We start from the raw sequence: 12501 nt of genomic DNA, 5'->3' as shown, positions 1-12501 counted from the left end.
ACATCTGGAGAAACTTCTGAAATGCCTTCTTCACTGCCGCTGCTACCGTGTGATCTGGAATCTCCGGAGGAGAAGGCCCCGAGTCCTCGGCTTTGCTTGTTGCTCGGTGGGTGAGGTCGAAGCGCTCGGCAGAGGATAATGGTCAGGAGGCTGTATCGGAGGGTCTGGTCGGAGGCTCAAAGTTTTCGGACAGGCTCAGAATCGGCTGTGGTCGGATGCTTCCAATGCATCGGCTATTGTCAGCACCTGGAGGTTTACGGCAGGGAGAATTTCTCCCTTTTGCCGCCTGCTATTGGGAGTCGATCGGAACTCAGACTTTTTTTTACCGTGCCCATGGTCTGCTGTTTATCAAATTATGGTATTGCTTTGCACTGCTCTAACTATATGTTATAACTATGTGGTCTTGTCAGTGTTAGTCTTTGGTTTGTCCTTTTTTTTGTGATATCACTCTGGAGGAACATAGTATCATTTCTTAATGCATGTATTTCTAAATGGCAATAAACGAGGACTGAGTGTCCTCATAATCTAAATAATCTAACTCAAACATTTCGGCTACAGAAACCCATGACAGCATTAAGTAACATTACAGGAAGCCATTCTGTTAGCCTCAACAGCTAACACCACAGTTAATGGTACTGAGAGCCTACATTCTCCCCCCACCGAATTCAGTCATGTCCTCATGACGCTCAGATAATTTGCCAACCCTTCATGCAAAACACAGAGCCCAACCCAAGTGCAGAAAGCAGTGACATAACTCACCGAAACAGTAGAGATCACACCCTGTTCCCTGGGCGCTATCAAGGCCAACCTATGTGGGGGGTCCTTACTTCTCAGTGACCTGTGCACTCCCTCCTCGAACTCCTCCACCTTGGACATTACAGGAGACTCATGGAAACGATGAGGTGAACCCTCCTGCGAGCGGTCACCCAAATCCCTCTGCACCTCAAAACCCTCTATCTCTACTTGGACCCCACATCATCCTCTCCAACGCCCTGTGGTACCCCGGCCGGCCCATCAGTAGCCACCCTTACCCCGTCTAACCCAGTGGGGGAAGGGCCAGGAACCTCCCCCTCCATCATGGGGGCCTCAGCGAACAGCCACATGCACCAGTTGTCCGAGTCATCATCCTCCTCTGAGCGGGCCTGTCTCTCCGGGTGTGGGCTCTTCCTCCATCCCACGTGGATGCAGAGTCCCGGTACTGGGTGCAGCCAGCACCTCGGGCTCCCGCTCCACCTGTACATCTCACCCCAGGGGCAACAGATGATTCCGATGATCTCGACTGGCCCCTTCCCATCCTTGAGCCGCACTCGGAAAACGGTAAGTTGGGCAACTGACTCTCCATCAGATAGGGCGTGCCCGACCAGCGATCAGCCAATCTGTGCTTCCCAGGAAATCCCAAATTCCTTATGAGGACTCGGTCTGCCGGCAGGAGTTGGGAGAACTTCACTTTCTGGTCACACCTCTTCTTATTTCCCCGGTTCTGCCTGGCGGTCGCCTCCCCAGCCAACTCATAAGCCCTTTGCAGCTCCTTCTTCACATCAGACACATACGTCAAGTAAGGCTTTGGCGAAACTTCACCCGCGGCAGTCCCGAAACAGAGGTCAATGGTACTGAGAACCCTACCTTTGTATTCCAAAGCTGAATGTCGAGAGAAGGCAATTACGTTGTTTCCCACAATGATAAACAGGATAAAAATAGCCGCAGGTTTTATCTCTGTCGTTCCCAGATCCACACACGAAGTATCTCCACGTGATCTTCACGGAATATCCTTTCGACACAAGTGGTTACCACAATACCACGCCCGAATTCAGCTACAGGTCATCCCAAAGTGGTGGCCACAGGATACTCAACCAGAATCCACGTATGGATTATCACCAAAAGATAGCTTATCACAGGGGTAGCGTGTTCAGGGGGAACTACCACCCAGGCAAGGGTAACACACACAGGTAGATTCCACAGGGTTGCCCCAGTCACACAATGCCTCTTATCCAGTTCCACGACATACGAAGTAACTCCAACAGTGATTTGTCAAGCCCTTTGGAGAGGGAGTTAGATATGGCCCTTGTGGCTAAAGGGATCGGGGGTATGGAGAGAAGGCAGGTACAGGGTTCTGAGTTGGATGATCAGCCATGATCATACTGAATGGCGGTGCAGGCTCGAAGGGCCAAATGGCCTACTCCTGCACTTATTTTTCTATATTTCTATGTTTCTATGCCACAGGGGTACCTTCCAGTGGGCTACCACGCCCAGGCAAGGGTAAAACAGAAGTGGTATTCACAAATGTGTTCCCCAACCAGAAAGACCCACTCCAGTGGATCAAACTATGTGACAATCACACATTCGTATTCGCTGGAATCAATAATTAAACCCACCCTTGTCGGCTGTTGGGAGAGTCCAAACAGTGACCCCTTGTCACTCTGTTCTTTGTTTCAAACCTTCCTCTCCCCTTCTCTGCAACGGCTTCCACCTGCTGCCACTGTGTGTCTGCTTGTGAGAGTCACTTATCAATACCCTGGATTGATACTCAACCCAAATTTCAAACAAATCATTTGTTCCATTCCCCAAGACCTTTCGTTCCATATGTTCCCATGACAACATCCGCAGATGGTCTCTCCTGGTCAAAATAATACTCCACTTTGTTTTGAGAAGTCTCCAAGCCCTGTCTCTCAAAACCACAAACTTAGACCATAAAACAAAGGAGCAGAAGTAGGCCATTCGGCCCATCGAGTCTGCTCCACCATTTTATCATGAGTTGATCCATTTTCTCCTATTTAGTCCCACTCCCCTGCCTTCTCACCATAACCTTTGATGCCCTGGCTACTCAGATACCTATCAATCTTTGCCTTAAATACACCCAATGACTTGGCCTCCACTGCTGCCCGTGGCAACAAATTCCATAGATTCACCACCCTCTGACTAAAAATAATTTCTTTACATTTCTGTTCTGAAAGGGCGCCCTTCAATCCTTAAGCCATGCCCTCTCGTACTAGACTCCCCCATCATGGGAAACAACTTGTTTATTTTCAAATTCCAAAAACATGATTTAGCAGACTAACATGCACTTTCTCATCAAACTACTGTTGCCTCAGTAAGGTCAAAGGTCCTGAAACCAATCCAGACTTCACAAAAGGACTGAATTCCTTTCCAACCAAATCAGACATTTCAGGTTTTAACTGAGCTTCAACACAATGCTCAGCATCCTGCGGATTTACAGATGCTTCAACAACCTGAACCCAGGCAACTGGGACTGCCTCCTCTTCCAGGCTTTCATCACTAGTCCCAGCTTCCACTTCTAGTTTACCCTGGTCATCCCAGCTACTCTCTTGGAAGCTCTCACCCGAGGTAAACTTCACCTTGCGGGTCAAAACAAGCTCATCTGCTAATCTGGCAGACTCCTGTGAAGTGGCAACATCCTTTTCATCCAGGTATGTCTTCATTTCATCAGGGACGCACCTTTTAAATTCTTCGATCAAAACCAACTCTTTCAAGTTGTTAATATCCCCATTTACCCCATCGGAGGTAGACCAACGACTGAAGTACACAAACTTCTCATTGGCAAATTCCACATACGTTTGGTTCCCAGATTTCATCAAATCTCTAAACTTTTGTCTGTAAGCCTCCAGAACCAACTCATAAGGCTTGAGCACAGCCTCTTTCACTGAGTCATAATCAGCTGCCTCTTCAAGTGTTAGGGCAGAATACGCTTGCTGGGCTCTCCCCTGAATTACACTTTGTAACACAACAGCCCAGCTGTCTTTCGGCCACCTTCGATTCTGAGCCACTTTTTCATACTGCAAGAAGGACTTATCAACTTCTGCTTCATCAAATGGAGGTACCAACTTAACTTCTCGACTGGCAGTAAACTTGTCACCAAGATCTGGCACTGAACCTCCTTGCAGCCATCTCTCCACCTCAAACCGCCTCTTCCCTCTGTTTGTCCGCTTCCTCAGCTTCGAACTGTTTTAGTCGTAACTCATGCTGTCTTTGTTTATCCTCAGCCTCCCTCTTTAATTTTTCGAACTGGAGCTGCAGCTCAGCCCCAATAGGTTTACTTTCAGCAAACTTTTCCAACACACCTCCGTCAAACACTTCCTCAGATACATAATACTCCGCTATTAATGTCTGTACCTGAGCCTTCCTCATTTTAGTGCTCACCTGAAGTTTTAATTTTTGAGCAATTTCCAACAGCACAACCCTCTTTGCGCCATCTAATGCTTCAGGGGTTGGCTTTGTCAGAAACCCATCAACCTCCATTGCTGCTGATCTTCCACTCAAACAAATCAAAGGGGATTTCCCCAATCAGATCGATCATTAATCAATCAATTCAGCCCCAAACCAATTTCTTCATATCCCGGACGCAGGCCCCAATTATGTTACATAAATGCAACAGTTTAAATGAACCAGCCGCAATAGAGCACACCTTGAGTCTGGTTTTGATATTATAAACCACTGTTTATTAGTAACTACTTAATATAGTAATTTAAACCAGGTAAATCAAATGTCAGCAGTGTTACACATCTATATGTGTGTAAATATAATTCCCAAACTCATTAAAGCTTGGGTGGCAAGAGTTATAGTCTTACGATGGAATGTAAGGAAGTTCAGTTCAATCCACGGAATTGGTGTGTGTGAGGAAGGTATTTGTAATCCAAGGTGAAAACCACACTGGGAGAAGAACGAGTAAACAGGTACCGTTGATCTTCCGTCCTCAGGCTCCAAATCCACTCTCGAGTTAGCCAAACGCAGCTTATCACAAAGGGGACCATCTTCGAGGATAAACTACCACCCAGGCAAGAGTAGACACACCGGTAGCCTCCAAAGGGTCAGCCCTTCCACACACCGTTATAGCCACTGATCAATTCCTCTGATCGATCCTCAACCCTCGCTTGTGGGCACTCGAAAGTTCCACCCAATGACTCCTCTGTCACTGGCCTCCTTTCACTGACTGGTCGCCGTAACCGGTGTTCCACTGTGTGTCTCTGGGAGAGTCATCTGACCTTGCTTAAATAAACACGCTGCGAAGCAACTGTGAACATCGAACTGTCCATCACATAACTCCGCCTCTCTCTCACCATGGCAACCAAGAAGCAACTGTGAACATCGAACTGTCCATCACATAACTCCGCCTCTCTCTCACCATGGCAACCAAGAAGCAACTGTGAACATGAACTGTCCATCACATAACTCCCCCTCTCTCTCACCATGGCAACCAAGAAGCAACTGTGAACATGAACTGTCCATCACATAACGCCGCCTCTCTCTCACCATGGCAACCAAGCAACTGTGAACATCCAACTGTCCATCACATAACTCCGCCTCTCTCACCATGGCAACCAAGAAGCAACTGTAAACATCGAACTGTCCATCACATAACTCCGCCTCTCTCTCACCATGGCAACCAAGAAGCAGGCAGCAGTACTGTAGACAGTTTCTCTCTCTCTCTCATTTAAAGGCACAGTCCATGTCCACCACAAATCCTTCACCACATTCACAGTAGGTGAACGGCCTCTCCCCGGTGTGAACTCAGTGATGCCCAATTGGTTGATTTGGCTGAGAGAATTTCTTCCCACAGTCTGAGCAGGTGATCAGTGTGGACTCGCTGATGTTCCTTCAGTTCAGATGACGTAATGAATCCCTTCCCACAGACAGAGCAGGTGAACGGCTATTTCCCTGTGTGTCAGCAGGTGAAATGACCAATTGAATCCCTTCCCACAGACTGAGCAAGTGAATGGTCACTCCCTGGTGTGAACTCGCTGATGTACCTTCAGTTTACATGATTTAGTGAATCCCTTCCCACACACTGAGCAGGTGAATGGCCTCTCCCCAGTGTGAACTGACTGGTGTCTCAGTACAGCAGATGACCTTGTGAAACCCTCCCCACAGTCTGAGCAGGTGAACGGCCTCTCTCCAGTGTGAATTCGCTGGTGTGCCTTCAGTTGAGACGACTCCGTGAATCCATTCCCACACACTGAGCAGGTGAACGGCCTCTCCCCAGTGTGAACTCGCTGATGTACCTTCAGTCTACGTGATTCAGTGAATCCCTTCCCACAGTCTGAGCAGGTGAACGGCCTCTCCCCAGTGTGAATTCGCTGATGTACCTTCAGTTTATCCGACAGAGTGAATCCCTTCCCACAGTCTGAGCAGGTGAACGGCCTCACCCCAGTGTGAATTCGCTGATGTACCTTCAGTTGAGATGACCGAGTGAATCTCTTCCCACAGTCTGAGCAGGTGAATGGCCTCTCCCCAGTGTGAACTCGCTGATGTTCCTTCAGTGCAGATGACAGAGTGAATCCCTTCCCACAGTCTGAGCAGGTGAATGGCCACTCCCTGGTGTGAACTGACTGGTGTCTCAGTAACTGAGATGACACAGTAAATCCCTTCCCACAGTCTGAGCAGGTGAACGGCCGCTCCCTGGTGTGAACTCGCTGGTGAGCCATTAGGTCAGATAATCGAGTGAAACCTTCCCCACAAATTCAGCAGATGACCAGTCTCTGCTCGATGTGAACTGACTGGTGTGCCCACAGGTGGGAAGACCGACTGAATCCCTTCTCACACACAGAACAGGGGAATGGCCTTGTCCCAGTGTGAACTTGCTGATGTACCTTCAGTTGAGATGACTGACTGAATCCATTCCCACTGTCTGAGCAGATGAATGGGTTCCCCCCTTTGTTGACGTACAGTTGGGATTTTCTTTTATCTACTGTCAATTTAAAGTGCCACAGTCTTAAAGCCATAAAAACATCTTCTGCCCAGATGAATGGTTGGTCCGCACAGCTGTTAAAATGAATTAGATGAATATTAGTATTATTTAATGTTCTTGTCACAGAGTCATAGAAAAGTACAACACAGAAACAGGCTCTTTGGCCCATCTAGTTGGTGTTGAACTATTTAAACTGTCTACCCCTGTACCCCGACCATCCAGGTACCTATACAAACCTCTTCAATGTTGAAATTGAGCTCGCATGCACCAGTTGGGCTGTCTGCTCATTCCACACACGGATGACTGTCTGTCTGAAAAATTTTCCCCTCATGTTCCCCTTAATGTTTCACCATTCACCCTTAATCCATGGCCTCTGGTTGTAATCCCACCAAATCTCAGTGGAAAAAGCCAGCTTGCATTTACCCCATCTATAACCCTCATAATTTTGGCACACCTCCATCAAATCTCCCCTTGATCTTCTGCATTCCAAGGAATAAAGCCCTGTCCTGTTCAAACTTTCCCTATAACCCAAGTCCTCCAGACCTGGCAACATCCTTGCGAATTTTCTCTGAACTCTTTCAACCTCTTTTGCATCTTTCTTGTAGGTAGGTGATAAAACTGCACACAATACTCCAAATTAGGCCTCACCAATGTCTTGTAAAAAGTCAACAAAGTCATCTCCTGTACTCAGTACTTTGGTTCATGAAGGCCAATGTGCCAATATCTTGCTTTCCGTCCCTATTTAACTGTGACACCACTTTCACTGAATTATGGACATGTATTCCCAGATCCCTTTCTTCTACAGCAATCCTCAGTGCCCGACCATTCACTGTGTAAGACCTTGGTCCCACCAAAATGCAACACCTCGCACTTGTCTCCATTAAATTCCATTTTGCATTTCTCCAGCTGGTCCAGATCAGACTGCGAGACATTATATTCTTCCTCACTGTCCACTACACCCCCAATCTTAGTGTCATCCAGAAATCTGCTGATCCAGTTAACCACACTGTCATCCAGATTACTGATCTAGATGACAAACAACAACAGATCCAGCACCGATCCCCGTGGCAAACCACTAGTCACAGGCCTCCAGTCAGAGAGGCAACCATCTGCTACCACACTCTAACTTCTCCCAAAGACAGTGTCTCATCCAATTTACTATCTCATCTTGAATGCTGAGTGACTGAACCTTCTTGACCAACCTCCCATATGAGACTTTGTCAAGTGCCTTGCTAAAGTTCATGTAGACAACATCCACTGCCTTGCCTTCATCCACTTTCCTAATAACTTCCTCGAGAGACTCTATTAGATTGGTTGGACATGACCTCTCATGCACGGAGCCATGCTGCCTATCCTTAATCTATCTATCCAAATACTTATATATCTGGTTCCTGCACATACGTTCCAATGACTTTCCCACTACTGATGTCAACCTCACTGACGTATAATTTCCTACTTTATTTTTAGAGCCTTTCTTGAACAGCGGAACAACATTGGCTGTCCTCCAATCCTCCAGTACGGCACCAGTCACTAAGGATTATTTAAATATCTGTGCTTCGGTCCCGACAATTTCTGCACTTGTTCTCCGCAGAGTCCCAGGGAACAACTTGTCAGGCCCTGGGGATTTATCCACGCTAATTTGCCTTAAGACAGCAAACACCTCCACCTCTGTAATCTGTACAGGGTCCATGAAGTTGATGCCATTTTGCCTCACTTCTATAGACTCTGTGTTCATCTCCTGAGTAAATGTGGATGCAAAAATAATATTTAAAATCTCCCCCATATATTTTGTCTCCTCATGTAGATTACCATTCTGATCGTCCAGAGTGGGCATGTTTCTGTACTGAACTGGCCAAACTTGATTGGGAGGGGAAACTGGTAGGAATGATGATGGAGCAGCAGTGGCTGGAGTTTCTGGGAGCAATTCGGGAGCTGAGTGATCGATACATCCCAAAGAAGTGGAAGCATTAGAAAGGCAGGAGGACACAACCGTGGATGAAATGAGAAGACAAAGCCAACATAAAAAGCAAAGAGAGGGCAAACAAAAGAGCAAAATCTATTGGGAAGCTTTTAGAAAGCAACAGAAGATGACTAAAAAAGATGTCAGATGAGCTCAGGGCGTGGAATTATGATATTGTGGTCACTAATGAGTCTTTGTAGCACCCAACAGTCTGAGGCATTTGGAGGAACAAAATATCCGGGGCCTCAATATCTCTTGAAAACCAAGGTTCCCTGCACCAGTTACCTTTCAACTTTTATTTTGACAGGCACATACAAACTCTACACCCTCAAAACTTCACTTCTGAAGAACTCCCACTTACCAAGTACTCCTTTGCCAGAAAACAGCCTGTCCACACTTGTCAGATCCATTCTGATACCATCAGAATTGACCTTTCTCCAATTTAGAATCTCGACCCATGGTTCAGTCCTGTCTTTTTCCATGTTAACTTGGAATCTCATGGCATTATGATCACGAGATGCAAAGTGTTCCCATACACTAATATTCTGTCACTAGCCCTGGATTATTTTCTAATAGCTTATTTCACATTTCTATGCTGGGAATTCTATGTGCTGATTAATGGCACATTTGACAAACTCTACCCCATCTAGTCCTTTTACATACGGGAGTCACGTCAATCTATGGAAATTTGAAATCGCTTGCTATATCAAGCATTAGTGTAGTCTGCGATCTCTCTGGCTAATTTGTTCCTCCAAATTCCTCAGATTGTTGGGTGCAAACAAGTCCCAGTCATGGCAACAAGATCACAATTCCATGCCCTGAGGTCTGAACAGCATTTGCCTGGTGTCAAGAAAACAACCTCTCCCTCATTGCCACAAAAACAAAGGAGCTGATTATGGACTACAGAAGGAATGGAGACAGGCTAACCCCTACTTACATCAATGGATCTGGGGTTGAGAGGGTGAACAGCTTTAAGTTCCTCGGCATACACATCACCGAGAATCTCATGTGGTCTGCACATACCAGCTGTGTGGTGAAAAACGCACAACAGTGCCTCCTTCACGTCAGACGGTTGAAGAAGTTTGGTATTGGTCCCAAATCCTAAGAACTTTCTACATGGTCACAATTGAGAGCATCCTGACTGGCTGCATCAGTGCCTGGTATGGGAACTGTACTTCCCTTAATCGCAGACTTTGCAGAGGGTGGTGCGGACAGTCCAGCACATCTGTAGTTGTGAACTGCCCATGATTCAGGACGTTTACAGGGACAGGTGTGTAAAAGGGGCCCGGAGGACCATTGGGAACCCTACTCACCGGAACCACAAACTGTTCCAAGCTGCTACCATCCGGGAAACGGTACCTCAGCGTAAAAGCCAGGACCAACAAGCTTCTTCCATTAGGCCATCACACTGCTTAATTCATGCTGATACAACTGTGTTTCTATGTTCTACTGACTGTCCTGTTCTATTATAAATGACTATAAACTGCACATGTAGACGGAGATGTAAAGATTTTTACTCCTCATGCATGTGAAGGATGTAAGTAAGAAATTCAATTCAATTCACCCTCTCTATTATCTGGCATTCTGGCTCCCATCCCCTCTACAACTTTAGTTTAACAGCGCCCCCCCCCCCACCAACCCACCACACTAGCACAAGCAAGCCTTAACACTGGGATATCAGTCCCCTTCTAGTTCTGTTCCCCTAACTAGCAAATCCCCTATCACCCCTTTGACTTTCCTCTGTCACATAATCTCCCCCCCCCGCAACAGTTTCTAAAGTGGTAGAATGCATAGAACATTAAAAACCTACAGCACAAAACAGGCTCTTCGGCCCACAAAGCTGTGCCAAACATGTCCCTACCTTAGAACTACCTAGGCTTACCCATAGCCCTCTACTTTTCTAAGCTCCATGTACCCATCCAGGAGTCTCTTAAAATATGTTATTGTTTCCACCTCCTCCACTGCCGCCGGCAGCCCATTCCACGCACTCACCACTCTCTGCATGAATAACTTATCCCTGACATCTCCTCTGTATTTACTTCCAAGCACCTTAAACCTATGCCCTCTCTTGCTAGCCATTTCAGCCCTGGGAAAAAGCCTCAGACTATTCACGTGATCAATGCCTCTCATTATCTCCTACACCTCTATCAGGTCACCTCTCATCCTCCGTCACTACAAGGAAAAAAGGCCGAGTTCACTCAACCTATTCTCATAAGGCATGCTCCCCTGTCGAGGCAAAATCCTTGTAAATCTCCTCTGCACCCTATCTATGGCCCACCTGTTGTTGTGGGGGATGGCCACAAGAGTACTCTGCGATGGCTATTTAACCTCATTCCCCTTCCAGACTCTCACCCAGTTTCCTGCATCCTGCACCTTGGGTGCAACTCACCTCTCTTTATCTCACACCCTCCGACTCCCGGGTGATACAGAATTCATCCATTTAAAGCCCCAACTCCTTAAAGTGGTGACACAACATGTGCACACTGAATTTTATATAAATAGGTACTCATTTTAACAGCTAGCAAATCACTGTCAGTAATAATTTTGATCTGCAGTCTCACACAATGTATGTAACAGGTCTGTAGCAGATAATGAAGGATTTTCTCACTGGAGCATTTGCACACTGTCCATATCTGATTTGCTTGCTAAATGATGCTATAAAAAGTCAGATTTTCAAATATCACTCCACTTCTTCCCACTTGCAAATTCTCCAGCAACTTTTGCATCACCACAATACACACAGGTAATACAAGTTTCTGTATTGTACACAAATATTTCCCCTGAACCCTCCCCTAGGTGACTGATGGTGGTGAACTCAGTGATGGCAATGCCAATGAATATGAAGGGAAGGGCAGTTGTCTGTCTCACTGGAGTCTGGCACATTTGTGATGTGAAAGCTACTTGTTGCCCAGGGCAAAGGTGTTTGATATCATTATGTACCCAGAGAGAGTGGGACAAAACATGTTCTCACGGGTGGAAAAGTCCAGAACAAGAGGAGGTAAAACAAGCAACAGACACAAAATGCTGGAGGAACTCAGCAGGCCAGGCAGCATCTATGGAAAAGAGTACTAATGCTGAGTTCCTCCAGCAATTTGTGTGTGTTGCTTGGATTTCCAGCATCTGCAGATTTTCTCTTGTTTGTGACTGGAGGCAGAACAAAGGTGATTTTCTCAACAGCTGATGTAAAAGATTTTGTTCCCTTTCTCCGAGTTCCCGATCCTTGCATTTAGACAGCTGGAGCTCAGCTCTGTCTGAGAGATCCATCGGTTCCCATTCCCTCATCAGCCGGAAGCTCCCCGGGGCCCGTGTCCGGATGGTGGGGCTGAGAGAGAGGGAAGAGAGCAGGACTGTCCCGGGATTGCGGGTCACGGAGTCCGGAGCTCACAGCAACTACCCGAAGTCGGTGTTGAAAACGCCCGCCCGGTGAGACCCCCAACCCGGAGACCCCTTCTTACCTCAACCGATCATCCGGGGCCTTTTGTGCACCGCGCGCTGGAGAGCTCGAGCTTGGTCGGTTTAACGGCTGGGCTACTAATCACGTGACCAGTCCCTCCCCCACCGCTGTCAACAGAGGAGTCACGCGCTACGCTATTCCCATTGGTGGGAAGCGATGTCAATCACTGCTTCCAACCAATAGCGGAGGCGGACCAGCCGAGAGGGCGTTACCCCCGCTGACACCGTCTCCCGAACTTTCCGTCACGGCGGGACAACCGTCAAAGTAAATGTCCGCTTTCTGATTTATTTCCATTTCCCTCCGAGGGAAGTTGGGGCGTTTGTGAAGCGTCTCCTGCGGCCGGAGTCTGATGTGTCGCTGAGAGGTAGGAGGAGACCGCTCGGCCCG

At 47.3% G+C, this 12501-nt stretch overlaps 1 protein-coding gene across 1 annotated transcript in view; it reads right to left on the bottom strand.

The window, feature by feature from the left end:
- The window catches only part of LOC134341476 (zinc finger protein 239-like), a 51169-nt gene extending 38990 nt beyond the window's left edge, over window positions 1-12179 (bottom strand). Inside the window, exon 1 of the mRNA XM_063039345.1 lies at window positions 12116-12179. The gene's annotated coding sequence lies outside the window, so the exon portion shown is untranslated. The remainder of the gene's footprint in view (window positions 1-12115) is intronic.
- Window positions 12180-12501: the final 322 nt, after the last annotated feature.

Source organism: Mobula hypostoma, unplaced genomic scaffold, assembly GCF_963921235.1.
Source record: "Mobula hypostoma unplaced genomic scaffold, sMobHyp1.1 scaffold_186, whole genome shotgun sequence".
NCBI classification, from domain to species: domain Eukaryota; kingdom Metazoa; phylum Chordata; class Chondrichthyes; order Myliobatiformes; family Myliobatidae; genus Mobula; species Mobula hypostoma.
The sequence above is the reverse complement of the archived record's forward strand: the minus strand, read 5'-3'. Positions and strand labels throughout refer to the sequence as shown.